Source organism: Eurosta solidaginis, chromosome 5 (genome assembly GCF_040869045.1).
Source record: "Eurosta solidaginis isolate ZX-2024a chromosome 5, ASM4086904v1, whole genome shotgun sequence".
NCBI lineage: Eukaryota > Metazoa > Arthropoda > Insecta > Diptera > Tephritidae > Eurosta > Eurosta solidaginis.
Window position 1 is genome coordinate 226,389,701 of NC_090323.1, and position 14,894 is coordinate 226,404,594.

General features: G+C 36.2%; 1 long non-coding RNA gene across 1 annotated transcript in view; it reads right to left on the minus strand.

The window, feature by feature from the left end:
• The window catches only part of LOC137252638 (uncharacterized), a 590,797-nt gene that overhangs the window by 570,758 nt on the left and 5,145 nt on the right, over nucleotides 1-14,894 (minus strand). The window contains exon 2 of the long non-coding RNA XR_010953641.1: nucleotides 410-554. This is a non-coding gene — a long non-coding RNA (uncharacterized lncRNA). The remainder of the gene's footprint in view (nucleotides 1-409; nucleotides 555-14,894) is intronic.

A 14,894-nucleotide genomic window follows, 5' to 3' on the forward strand; every position in this document is an offset into this window, starting at 1 on the left:
AAGGCGTGGAATCAAGCGCGGAGCTGCAAATTGTCAGAGATCATGTGCCGATCTTACGAACTAAGACTATCAAAGTTACTGTTGTGATCAAAAAGAGAGGACTGTAGGGTTATGATGGGCGTTCTGACTGGACACTGCCGTCTAGCATCACTTGGTTTTGAATTAGGCCTCGCCAGTGCAAGCAGATGTATGAAGTAAGTGATGGAGGGGTGAAAGCGATTGAGCACGTGCTGTGATCATATCCTCCGCTCGCATGGGGTGAAACAGCTATCATATCTAGAAACAGTAGCAAGTACCGAAGGAGGGAGTAATTTTATAACATAACTCCTAGTTTATGATAGGGCTTTTCAGTTTGGTCGTTTTTCAAACTTCTTGTAACACTAAAGGATGTCAAAACTTATATACTCACGTTTGCAAAAGTTTGTGGACGAGGTGGCGGCAACTGTGTTGGTGGGCGCATACCCAATTGTTGTGGTGATGGTGCTGGGCTGTAGCGTGGTTGATGCATTATGTCCACTTCTCTTTTTTACGGAAAACTCTGGATCTATTTTGTACTATAAATAAAAAGTAAAAATTTAAGTGACCGAAAGATTAACCAAATAATAAACTATGTTTAACTCGTTCATATACATAAACAATTCTTAAGGCAGACTTCCTACATACGTTGAGCCAACATCAAGTCACATACAAATATATAAACAGGACCCGTTAGTGCGGAAACGGTTTTTCTCCAAAGCAAAATTGACAGGAGATGACGGAAAATCATTCCAGGAAAATTCAGATATACCTGAGAGGTCATGCTATTCAAACCAGGCATATCAGCTTCAGAGAGGGAGGAAACTTTAAGACACCATCGGACAACGAATATGTACCCAATACCCGAGGCTACCTTTGTCTAGGAATTAGAAAATATAACATTGTATCAAATACGCCTATGACTGCCTTCTCAGAAGATGCAAACAACACATCGGAAGTTGAGGCGTATGCTGCGACGAGTGTAGAGATCTATTGATTATCTATAAGTGTGAAACCAGCAGGGCAAAGAGAGTTGTATAAAAAATCTCTGTACGGACATGGAATCTTCCAGATAATCAACGAGGTTGAGGAAAGCCCTACCCGGACGAAATATAGCCTAAGAACTGATAACGGGAAATAATACTGAAGGGCTGGGAAAAAAAGATCTACACACGAAATACGTAGCCAACAATACCAGGTTAATGACAGATACCAAAACTAAATGGACTGTAGAAACCTTTTCTGAGTCTAACTCTCTGGTTCCGCATGTGGTATCCCCTACTTTGCCACAAAGCTTCGATTTAAAAATGGCTAAAACTATTGCTAAAACTGAACATCGTTTCGCACGTTGGAGTAGTCATCATACTTAAGGCTGGAAAAATCACTAATCTGCACCCTATAAAATTGTAGGATCATTAGTTTAATATATTTGCTACTCAAATGATATGAGAACATACGCATATTTATATAAAGTCTAATATGAACGAAAAGTTATTATCTTTAGCACAATCCGCTTACACCAAGGACAAGCATGGATAGCATGGTCAAGAATACAGAGTCGGAATACCAAAATATATTAATTTGTCTTCCCGAATGTTTAGTAAATTTGATTGAATGAAAGCTGAGCTGTAGGAGGATTTCTTTCCAATGCGGTCAATATGACGCCACTAAATCGTTGATCATTAACCGATTGCTTAGATGGTTTAACTGAGGACACTTCTTTCTCACAGCGTAAAGAGATAACGTTTCGGTAATCGGAATTTGCAAACGCCTGTCTGCAGTTAGCGCTCTCTCAGATCCAGCGTATCGAGAAGTTTATACGTCTAACATAGGGCTAACCTCCAACGCTGAAACTACGGAGTAGGGAGCATAGGCTCCCGAATTGGACAAAACTTAAGCTGAGAGGGGCGAAAGACAACACAACACGGTATATCCCAACTTAACAATTGCAAACAGAGACGGGAGCACCACTGACCACCAAACACAAAATTTTCAGCTTAAAAACCCCAATTACATATTACCCAAATTCAAAGTCTCAAAATCAAAAACCACAAGATGCAGTCCCCGAGAGTTTTTTGGAGCAACGTCACAAAATCGTAAACTTGAAATCCCCAAAATGTAAATAAGACAACCATATTATCTACCATAACATTGAGCGCAAGTAGAGTCCAGAATGGTACATACATAAATACAAACCCAAAGGCGGTTCGACGAGGGACCGGCGTACGCAGAATACGTTATAGTTATCATAAGTAGAAAATGCCTTCCAGAAATTAACTCTTAGATGGAACGGCGCTTCGGGATATACATACCTGGTCATTCAATGTCGGCTTGCCCGCCAACGCGGAGAAGAAGGATATGATCTGTTTACCAAGAGGTATAAGGTTACAAATCGAACTAGGCTTAAGCTAGGTGAGTGATCCTGTAGGAGAAACTTTGTACAAAATATCTATGAGTCCTTCTAGACGGTTGCGTGAACCCAATCACGGGGCTGTATAGTGTCGAATATCATGTAAAGGTCCTACAATCTTAGACTAACAAAGTTGCTCCAATCATTAAAAAGAGAGGACTGGAAACTAATGATGGATATTCTGACTGGACATTGCCTTCTGGCGTCGCAAGGTTTTAAATTAGGCCTGGTCAGTGATAGCAGATTTTGGAAGTACGAATTGGAGGAAGAGACGATCCAACACGTTTTGTAATCGTGCCCTGTGCTTTCCAGGCTAAGACTTCAGCTATAAGCTGTGATACAACTGTCAGATCTAGAAGGAGCAAGTGGCATAGGTAAAAGAAAGCTCCTAGTATTTCCCAAGAGGACGGAGTTATTTTATAACATAGGTCCAGGTTTTTGATAAGGGTTTTCAGTTTGGTCGTGAAACAAACTTCTGTTAATACTATGTACTCATTCAGTCTATGTGAGGTCCTCATGGACGGGCCAGTTAGACCCAACCTAACCTAATAAGAAGAGTATAGAGCTTCGCTGCATTAAATAAAGTTGAGTTCTGATAGATATTTTTATACTCAGTTGAGCAGAGCTCACAGAGTATATTAACTTTGATTGGATAACGGTTGGTTTTACAGGTATAAAGGAATCGAGATAGATATAGACTTCCATATATCAAAATCATCAGTATCGAAAAAAAATTTGATTGAGCCATGTCCGTCCGTCCGTCCGTCTGTACGTTAACACGATAACTTGAGTAAATTTTGAGGTATCTTGATGAAATTTGGTATGTAGGTTCCTGGGCACTCATCTCAGATCGCTATTTAAAATGAACGATATCGGACTATCACCACGCCCACTTTTTCGATATCGAAAATTTCGAAAAACCGAAAAATTGCGATAATTCATTTCCAAAGAAGGACAAAGCGACGAAACTTGGTAGGTGGGTTGATCTTATGACGCAGAATAGAAAATTAGTAAGATTTTGGACAATGGGTGTGGCACCGCCCACTTTTAAAAGAAGTTAATTTAAAAGTTTTGCAAGCTGTAATTTGGCAGTCGTTGAAGATATCATGATGAAATTTGGCAGGAACGTTACTACTATTACTATATATGTGCTAAATAAAAATTAGCAAAATCGGATGAAGAAGATGCCCACTTTTTAAAAAAAAAAAATTTTAAAGTCAAATTTTAACAAAAAATTTAATATCTTTACTGTATATAAGTAAATTATGTCATCAACATTCAACTCCAGTAATGATATATGTAATTTCAAAATGGGCGTGGCTCCTCCCATTTTCATTTAGTTTGTCTAGAATAGTTTTAATGCCATAAGTCGAACAAAAATTTACCAATCCTTTTTAAATTTGGTAGCGGCATAGATTCTATGACGGTAACTGTTTTCTGTGAAAATGGGCGAAATCGGTTGAAGCTACACCCAGTTTTTATACACAGTCCACCGTCTGTCCTTCCGCTCGGCCGTTAATACGATAACTTGAGCAAAAACCCATATATATTTACTAAACTTAGTCCACGTACTTATCTGAACTCGCTTTATCTTGGTATAAAAAATGGCCGAAATCCGACTATAACCGCGCCCACTTTTTCGAGATCGAAAATTACGAAAAATGCCATACTTCTATACCAAATACGAAAAAAGGGATGAAAAATGGTAATTTGATTGGCTTATTAACGCAAAATATAACTTTAGAAAAAAATTTGTAAAATGGGTGTGACACCTACCATATTAAGTAGAAGAAAATGAAAAAGTTCTACAGGGCGAAATCAACAGCCCTTGGAATCTTAGCAGGAATATTGTTCGTGGTATTGCATATATAAATAAATTAGCGATACCCGACAGATGATGTTCTGGATCACCCTGGTCCATATTTTGGTCGATATCACGAAAACGCCTTCACATATACATCTAAGGGCCACTCGCTTTTAAAACCCTCATTAATACCTTTAATTTGATACCCATAACGTACAAACACATTCTAAAGTCACCCCTGGCCCACCTTAATGGCGATATCTCGAAAAGGCGTCCACCTATAGACCTAAGGCCCACTCCCTCTTAAAATGCTCAGTAAAACCTTTCGTTTGATACCCATATCGTACAAACATTCTAGAGTCACCCTTGGTCCACCTTTATGGCGATACCTCGAAAAGGCGTCCACCTATACACCGAAGGCCCACTCGCTTTTAAAATACTCATTAACACCTTTCATTTGATGCCGATATCGTACAAGCACATTCTAGAGCCACCCCTGGTCCACCTTTATGGTGATATCTCGAAAAGGCGTCCACCTATAGAACTAAAGATCACTCCCTTTTAAAATACTTATTACCACCTTTCATTTGATACCCATATCGTACAAACCCATTCTAGAGTCATCCCTGGTCCACCTTTATGGCGATATCCCTAAATGGCGTCCATCCATAGAACTATGGCCTACTCTCTCTTAAAATACTCTTTAATACCTTCCATTTGATACACATGTCATACAACCACATTCCAGGGTTACCCTAGGTTCATTTTCCTACATGGTGATTTCCCCTTATTTTGTCTCCTTAGCTCTCAACTGAGTATGTAATGTTCGGTTACACCCGAACTTAGCCTTCCTTACTTGTTCTTATTCGCGAGTGCTAAATCATAAATTATTTGATACCTTAGGAAAAAAGGCATTTAAAAAAATTTATATTTTTACGCTGATTAATGGGTTTTACAACATTTGTATTCACACTAATAAGCAAAACTATCTCCGCACCAAGTTTCACTTTCTCATGGAATGTCGTATATGACTAAAATTGCAGAAGTTTTAAGCCAGGCGTCTGCACTCCGTAGCGCAATTGTGCTCTCACTACTTGAGCGTAAAGTCAATCACTTTCAAATTATGGATACCTATGTTTCAAACTTAATTTGAATTTTATTAGTTTTGGGAACTATCGAATTAAAACTATCGAGCAATTCGATAGTTCACTCATTTGCATTCATTCGATAGTCATTTGAAATTCTTTTATTACTAATTTTTCTAATTACTAGTTTTCAATATTAATGATTCTATCATTACTATTTTTTCGCTTCGTTCATTATATTTAAATTTTTACTGCGCATATATCAGTGATCCCAATTAAAAAGTTATTAAAATAAATGTTAACGCTTGGCATACTTCAGCCTAATCGGCAAACGTTTTAAGCGTGGTTTCAAATTTGTATCTGAGGAAGTGCTTTTAACCAGTTAAATTGTGTAGAGATATTCTAATGCGTTGTATTGAAGAGATCATCCGTTTGGGAGTTTTTCGCCAAAAATAGCAATGAAATTTAAAAAAATTTCAATTTTCTAGAAACACATCAAATTTAAATGACCATAAACATCCGTCTTCTTCAGAACAGAGGAATGTAACTTCTGGAGAAATAACGCTTATAACTTCTGAAGAGAAACCTAGTTCTACTTCTCTTTCATCAACTACTATAGTAAGTACAGCGAGCAGTTCATTAACAGTACCTGTCGAAGACATTTCCAATAGTGGATGTTTGAGAAGGACTGTTCAACCCAAATTATGTTGTTAAACAATACAGATACAAATTCATTTTCACTAATCTTCTGGATGTTGTTTTTATTGTTATAACGGCGTAAAATCTCCAAAAGGGTTTGGGGGGTAGTACTGACATATTGGCCATATGAATTAGTAAGACTCAGTGGGTTGCGAACCAAAACCTTTTGCATATCATGCATGCGCTTTGCATAATATGTAACAAAGGCATTTAAATTGAATATTTGCATTATTTACATGAAACACAATTTATCCCATTTTAGTCACGCTCAACATTTTGTCTTATATAGGTTTGTTCGATGTCCAAAAATTGTTCTTTTGTATAGTAAATGTACTACAAAAAAAAAATAATTAAAAAAAAAGTGTTAAGTTAAACGGTTTTATTGAAAACGATGCTTACATTAAGTAATAATAATACTAAAAGCTAATTATTTTCTAGGTAGGTCCTAAGTAGGTACAAATTATCACACTCCTCATCAATTTAGGGCGTTGATCAGACAAATAACACTGGTCAACAACATTTTTGTACATGGGTCGTGCGTATATTTTTATACTCAGTTGAGCAGAGCTCACAGAGTATATTAAGTTTGATTGGATAACGGTTGGTTGTACATATATAAAGGAATCGAGATAGATATAGACTTCAATATATCAAAATAATCAGGATCGAAAAAAATGTGATTGAGCCATGTCCGTCCGTCCGTCCGTTAACACGATAACTTGAGTAAATTTTGAGGTATCTTGATGAGATTTGGTATGTGGGTTCCTGAGTGCTCATCTCAGATCGCTATTTAAAATGAACGATATCGGACCATAACCACGCCCACTTTTTCGATATCGAAAATTTCGAAAAACCGAAAAAGTGCGATAATTCATTACAAAAGACAGATAAAGCGACGAAACTTGGTAGATGAGTTGAACTTATGACGCAGAATAGAAAATTGGTAAAATTTTGGACAATGGGCGTGGCACCGCCCACTTTTAAAAGAGCGTAATTTAAAACTTTTGCAAGCTGTAATTTGGCAGTCGTTGAAGATATCATGATGAAATTTGGCAGGAACGTTACTCCTATTACTATATGTACGCTTAATAAAAATTAGCAAAATCGGAAAGGACCACGCCCACTTTTAAAAAAAAATTTTTTTTAAGTAAAATTTTAACAAAAAATTTAATATCTTTACAGTATATAAGTAAATTATGTCAACATTCAACTCCAGTAATGATATGGTGCAACAAAATACAAAAATAAAAGAAAATTTCAAAATGGGGGTGGCTCCGCCCTTTTTCATTTAATTTGTCTAGGATACTTTTAACGCCATAAGTCGAACAAAAATTAACCAATCCTTTTGAAATTTGGTAGGGGCATAGATTTTATGACGTTAACTGTTTTCTGTGAAAATGTGCAAAATCGGTTGATGCCACGCCCCGTTTTTATACACAGTCGTCCGTCTGTCCTTCCGCATGGCCGTTAACCCGATAACTTGAGCAAAAATCGACATATCTTTAATGAACTTAGTTCACGTGCTTACTTGAACTCACTTTATCTTGGTATGAAAAATGAACGAAATCCGATTATGACCACGCCCACTTTTTCGATATCGAAAATTACGAAAAATGAAAAAAATGCCATAATTCTATACCAAATACGAAAAAAGGGATGAAACATGGTAAGGTAATTGGATTGTTTTATTGACGCGAAATATAACTTTAGAAAAAACTTTATAAAATGGTTGTGACACCTACCATATTATGTAGAAGAAAATGAAAAAGTTCTGCAGGGCGAAATAAAAAACCCTTAAAATCTTGGCAGGTATTACATATATAAATAAATTAGCGGTATCCAACAGATAATGTTCTGGGTCAACCTGGTCCACATTTTGGTCGATATCTGGAAAACGCCTTCATATATACAACTACCACCACTCCCTTTTAAAACTCTCATTAATGCCTTTAATTTGATACCCATATCGTACAAACTCATTCTAGAGTCACCCCTGGTCCACCTTTATGGCGATATCTCGAAAAGGCGTCCACCTATAGAACTAAGCCCCACGCCCTTTTCAAATACTCATTAACACCTTTCATTTGATACCCATATCGTACAAACTCATTCTAAAGTCACCCCTGGTCCACCTTTATGGCGATATCTCGGAAAGGCGTCCACCTATAGAACTAAGCCCCACGCCCTTTTAAAAATACTCATTAACGCCTTTCATTTGATACCCATATCGTACAAACAAAGTCTAGAGTCACCCCTGGTCCACCTTTATTGCGATACCTCGAAAAGGCGTCCACCTATAGAACTAAGGCCCACTCCCTTTTAAAATACTCATTAACTCCTTTCGTTTGATACCCATATTACACAAACGAATTCTAGAGTCACCCCTGCTCCACCTTTATGGCGATATCTCGAAACGGCGTCCACCTATGGAACTAAGGATTACTCCCTTTTAAAATACTCATTAACACCTTTCATTTGATACCCATATCGTACAAACGCATTCTAGAGTCAACACTGATCCACCTTTATGGCTATATCCCTAAATGGCGTCCACCTATAGAACTAAGGCCCACTCCCTCATAAAATACTCTTTAATGCCTTTCATTTGATACACATGTCAAACAAACACATTCCAGGGTTTCCCTCGGTTCATTTTCCTACATGGTTATTTTCCCTTATGTTGTCACCATAGCTCTCAACTGAGTATGTAATGTTCGGTTACACCCGAACTTAACCTTCCTTACTTGTTTTTATTGCTTTTGCACCCAGAAATAAGAATATGAACATAAAAGAGTTTTTGATTTGGATTTGTTCGAAAAAAATGAGAAAAACGAAAAACATGAAAAATCATCAAAATTTGACATAGATTTGATTTATTCTAGTATAGTAAAAATCAGTTTAAGATTTATTCTTATAAGTTTAGTTTTAGAATACAGTTTAAATGTTTAAAAATGCTTTTTCCTACTTTTCCTGCCATATTCGGTAACATTTTCTCTTATTAACGTCCAAATATAGTCCCCCATCATGCTTTCCGTATACTGGCCTTGGTAGCGTTTCTCAAACTCCATTATATCTTGATGGAATCGCTCCCCATGTTCTTCTGAATAAGCTCCCATATTATCTTTGAATTTATCCAGATGTGAATGTAACATGTGCATCTTTAGCGACATTCTACATACGATGGCGGAAAATTCGTAATCATGCCAGTTATCAGCTCATCATAATTTTCATCCCTATGATTTCCAAGAAAGCCATGAACTACTGCCTTAAAACTGTTCCATGCTAGTTTCTCCTCATTGCTAAGTAGGTCCGGGAAAATATCGCAGTTCATAATTTTTTTTATTTGAGGGCCAAAAAAGACTCCAGCTTTAATTTTCGCCTCTGACAGCTTTGGAAAAAAAGTCTACAAATATTTGAAAGCTTTAGACTCAATATTAAGAGCCTTCACAAATTGTTTAATAAGGCCCAATTTAATATGCAATGGCGGCATCAATATATTTTTAGGATCGATAATTGCTTCATGTTTAATATTAAATCTTCCCACTCCATACTCAGTACGTTCAGGCCAATGTTTTTGGCGATAGTGGGCGGCATCATTTCTGCTATCCCAAAGGCAAAGATAACAGGAGTGTTTGATATATCCACCTTGCATTCCAGTAAAAAAAAAAACAAACCATCTTGAAGTCTCCAATAACTTCCCATTTGTATTCCGTATATTTAATTGCAGTTAATAGCATTTTAATACTGTCATAATTTTCTTTGAGATGTATGGAATGTGCCAGTGGAATAGATGGAAATTTGTTCCCATTGTGTAGTAGAACTGCTTTTAGACTTTTTGTTGAGCTGTCGATAAAGAGGTGCCATTCATTTGTATTACACGGAATACCAATTGCTTCAAATAAACCTTTCACGTCATAGCAAAAACAGAGTCCATTTTCCTTACTGTAGAAACAAGAAATTTCTTCATGACGCTTTCTTTGCCGAGCTATTCGAACATCAGAAGTAAGTAAATTTCGTTGTTTAAGCCGCGATGCTAATAACTCTGCTTTGCCTTTTGATAGATTTAAGTCTCTTATTAAGTCATTGAGATCTTCAAAGTTGATGAGATATGGTATTCCTGGTTCAAATTGAGGAACAAATTCGGAATGTACGGATGCAGATGAACTCGGTGTTTGAAAGCTGCCTTGAGGGAATAGTTGCTTTTCCAACACAGGTGGATCAGGTGCAGGATTTTGTTCCGAATGTGGTACTGGAGCGGATGTCGATGGTAGTTTCGGATATACTGTTTTCCTTTAACGTTTCCCTTTCAGTGGTTTCACTATAAAAAAATAGCAATCAGTGTCATGATTACTCGGTTCCCTCCAAATCCTCGGCACTGCGAACTTCATGGCTCTTTTCTCACCCTGGTACCAAACTATAATAAAACGTAAAGCATTTCATTACAATTTCAGTTATTATGCAATTATATATATGTAGATATATTTATATATATATGAAAGAGTTAGTGCAATAAAAAAGAGAAAATAAACTTACGCTCCAGAATGCTTATGCAAGAGTTACATGAAACATGTGTCGCCCACAACGAGTGACCCAAGAAACTACAGCTTCTTAAAAAAAATTTTACTTACAAAAACGCTATCAGATGGCTGGCATGCTCTATTGCTAGGCCTGCCAATACATCAGTAAAAGTTTCTATAAGTTTCTTAATATGTACTTAACGAATTGCCAAATCTACCTAAAATCATGTGTATCTGGGACCTTTTATCTCCTTTTTACTGTTTCTCAGCCACATTTTTTTTTTTTAAGATGAGTATGTTGTGCTTTAAGTAGATCTTTTTTCGATGCATCGGTGCATCAGGTAGCTACCCGCCGCCCTCTATCGACCGAAATAGCGCGAAAGGACCTTATTGGTGCAAAAATGCAAAATTTTCAAATCGCATTCTACAAAACCAAATATTTTTGAATCGTAAGTGCTTTTTTTTTATATAATTGAACATAGAATCCGAATATATAGGGCAAAACCCATGTACAAAAAAAAATTTTTTTTTTTGTTGACCTGTGTAATTGATACTAAACTGCTCATATCTTTATAAATGATAGTTTTATGTATGTATAAGTAAGACCAACTGAATCTTAATCAGGTTATGCTACGCTTCACATTTTTATTTATTTGTCTGATCAACGCCCTAGATTGATGAGGAGTGTAATAATTAGTACCTACTTAGGACCTACCTAATTATTTTCTAGCGTTTAGTATTAATATTACTTAATGTAAGTATTGTGTTCAATAAAACCGTTTAACTTAAAAATTTGTTTAGTTATTTTATTTTCAAGTTTTTAGTATTTATTTAATTGCCTATTATTTCTCATTCTATTTAGTTCATTTAGTGACTCATTATTATAAGCACTCTTTCCTGACAATTGGTTACATTCGAACTCCTCAATACATATTCCTTCCAAAGACTTTACTCGACTCAGCGCCACGTCTGCTTGTCCCTACTCCAACTCCGAAATATTTTGATGTCACTTCTACCGGGATGTATGTGATATTTCTTCCAAATATGAGCCAAATCGGATTTTTTTGAAATATCTCGATCCTTTCGCCACCTAGCGGGAATTTTTCCTCTTGTTTTTGCATTGTCATCCGGTTCTGTACTATATTCCATGTTTCTAGCTAGCAGCTCGCTCGCTACACCGAGTCAAGCTAAATAAAACCGTTTAAAAACATCGGTTCTGGCCTCGGGCTTGCTAAAGAGCAGATCAAATGAATGAATGAAAAGATTCATTCGATATTTAAAATCTATATATATAAAAATGAATTGCTGTTCGTTAGTCTCGCTAAAACTCGAGAACGGCTGAACGGATTTATCTTATCTTGGTCTTGAATTATTCGTGGAGGTCTAGGGAAGGTTTAAAAGGTGAGAAAAATTCTAATAATTGCCGGGAAAATACTCAAAACAGCATATTTCCTCGAGATATAGGCCAAAACGTGGACCCGGGTACCCCTAGAGTGTGTTTATAGAATATGGATATCATATGAAAGCTGTTGATGAGTGCTTTAGTAGAGGGTAATTTTCATACCCCTGGGTGACTAGGGTCTCGAGATATAGGCCAAAACGTGGACCCGGGTACCCCTAGGGTGTGTTTATAGAATATGGATATCAAATAAAAGCTGTTGATGAGTGCTTTAGTAAAGGGTAATTTTCATACCCCTGGGTGACTAGGGTCTCGAGATATAGGCCAAAGCGTGGACCCGGGTACCAATAGGGTGTGTTTATAGAATATGGATATCAAATAAAAGCTGTTGGTGAGTGCTTTAGTAGAGGGTAATTTTCATACCCCTGGGTGACTAGGGTTCCGAGATATAGGCCAAAACGTGGACATGGGTACCCCTAGAATATGCATATCAAATGAAAGCTCTTGATGAGTGCTTTAGTAGAGGGTAATTTTCATACCCCTGGGTGACTCGGGTCTCGAGATATAGGCCAAAACGTGGACCTGGGTACCCCTAGAATGTGTGTATAGAATATGGCTATCAGATGAAAGCTGTTGACGAGTGCTTTAGTAGGGGGTGATTTTCATACCCCTGGGTGACTAGGGTCTCGAGCTATAGGCCAAAAAGTGGACTCGGGTACCCCTAGAATCTGTTTATAGAATATTGATATCAGATTAAAGCTGTTGATGAGTGCTTTAGTAGAGGGTAATTCTCATACCCCTGGGTAACTAGGGTCTCGAGATATAGGCCAAAACGTGGACCCCGGTACCCCTAGAATTTGTTTATAGAATGTGGATATCAAATGAAAGCTGTTGATGAGTGCTTTATTAGAGGGTAATTTTCATATCCCTGGGTAACTAGGGTCTCGAGATATAGGCCAAAAAGTGGACCCGGGTACCCCTAGAATCTGTTTATAGAACATTGATATCAGATTAAAGCTGTTGATGAGTGCTTTAGTAGAGGGTAATTTTCATACCCTTGGGTGACTAGGGTCTCGAGCTATATGCCAAAAAGTGGACCCGGGTACACCTAGAAAGTGTTTATAGAATATTGATATCGAATGAAAGCTGTTGATGAGAGCTTTAGTAGAGGGTAATTTTCATACCCCTGGGTGACTAGGGTTTCGAGATATAGGCGAAAACGAGGACCCGGGTACCCCTAAAATGTGTTTATAAAATGTGGATATCAAATGTAAGCTGTTGATGAGTGCTTTATTAGAGGGTAATTTTCATACCCCTGGGTGACTATGGTCTCGGGATATAGGCCAAAATGTGGTCAGACGGAAAAAGCTTATTAAAATGTATGCAGATTGGCCAAATTTAGGGCAGGACAACGTCTGCCGGGTCTTCTAGTAATTCAATAACTAACTATCGATCGTTGAATTCATTCGATAGTTCACAACACTACTTTTTATATATTTAATTGGGGGCGAGCTCTTGGGCTCTTGGGAAAACACCCGCTTTACGATAAAAATGTTTAACTCTGTCTTTAATATTTCACTAACCAGTTGAGAATTACAGGCGCACTCAATGGTTAGTGAAACAAACGGAAGAAAAATGTTCATAGTTTAAGTCACTTAAACAAACGCTGTCAATGCAAAAGTGGTGTAACCCCACCAAAAGCAAGTTCAGGGATTTAGCTTCTGCCATCCAGAGTCTAACAATGATCTAGATTATATCACTTGAAGCGACATATTTGAGCAAACAAAGTTGTATTATTCTTCTATTGTATTGTGTTGAAAGCTGACATAAATGAGGAAGGATTTTACAGCACAGCTGAGACGAAAATACATATACAGCCAAATTCTAAATTAAAATTCCTTGTGAGTTTTTCCCTTCTCCCTTTCCTCCTATTCTGAACAGCGTTGCCGCGAGCTTCGAAAAAAATGTATCAATTTCCAAGCAAAAAATGTATCAAAATGTATCAAACTCATCAATGGCAACCATTTTTATTATTTTTCCTTTAAAAATAAATAACACTAGATATTTAAAAAAAAATCCATATTTATTTTAGTAATATCTATTTATACATCATTTGTCTAACAAAAACCTCTGATAATTTGCACAAATTTACACACTTAGACTTATTAGGCAATTTTTTTATGCATAGGTACATAGTAAAAAAACGTATACATACAATTAGATTTTTTTAAAAAACAATTCATGAAATAAAGGTTTTAATTTTTTGACAAAAACTGAAGACTTAAAAAACTAGAATTAACAAATTTTCTTACTCATATTCATTTTTAATTTTCTTCGCAAACATAACAGCTTCAGCCGTTTCTATATTGTACTTATTTTTTAAATTTGTTTTTATCAAATTAAATTGTGAAATAAAATTAAAGAAAAAAAACTTTTTTAAAAATAAGCTTTTATTATTGGTTAATAAAATTAACTAAAAATTAAAAAATAAATTGACTGTAAAGAAATATAACACTTTATAAGTTCATTGTAACCTTTAACGATAGTTAGGCTTTTTCGTCTGCGACAAAGTGTTATATTTCTTTACAGTCAATTTATTTTTTACTTTTTAGTTAATTTTATTAACCAATAATAAAAGCTTATTTTTAAAAAAGTGTTTTTTTCTTTAATTTTATTTTTTCCTTTTTAATTCGTTTTATAAACAAGTAATAGAGGCTTGTTCTTAGAAAAGCTTTTTTCTGAAATTTAATTTAAATATGAATTTTTTTTTATTTTTAGTAGGGTAAAATATTGTTTGAATTAGTTATGTTATCTTTACTTAGTTATTTGTAAAGTTTCTCATCCTATCCATTTCTTTTAATGCATCAACATTACAAGGTTTCTTCCAAGTCAAGTTTGAACAGTCAAGTTCTTCTATTCGAGTGTTAACTAACAATTTTTGTTGTTATATCGGCCTACTGATTTT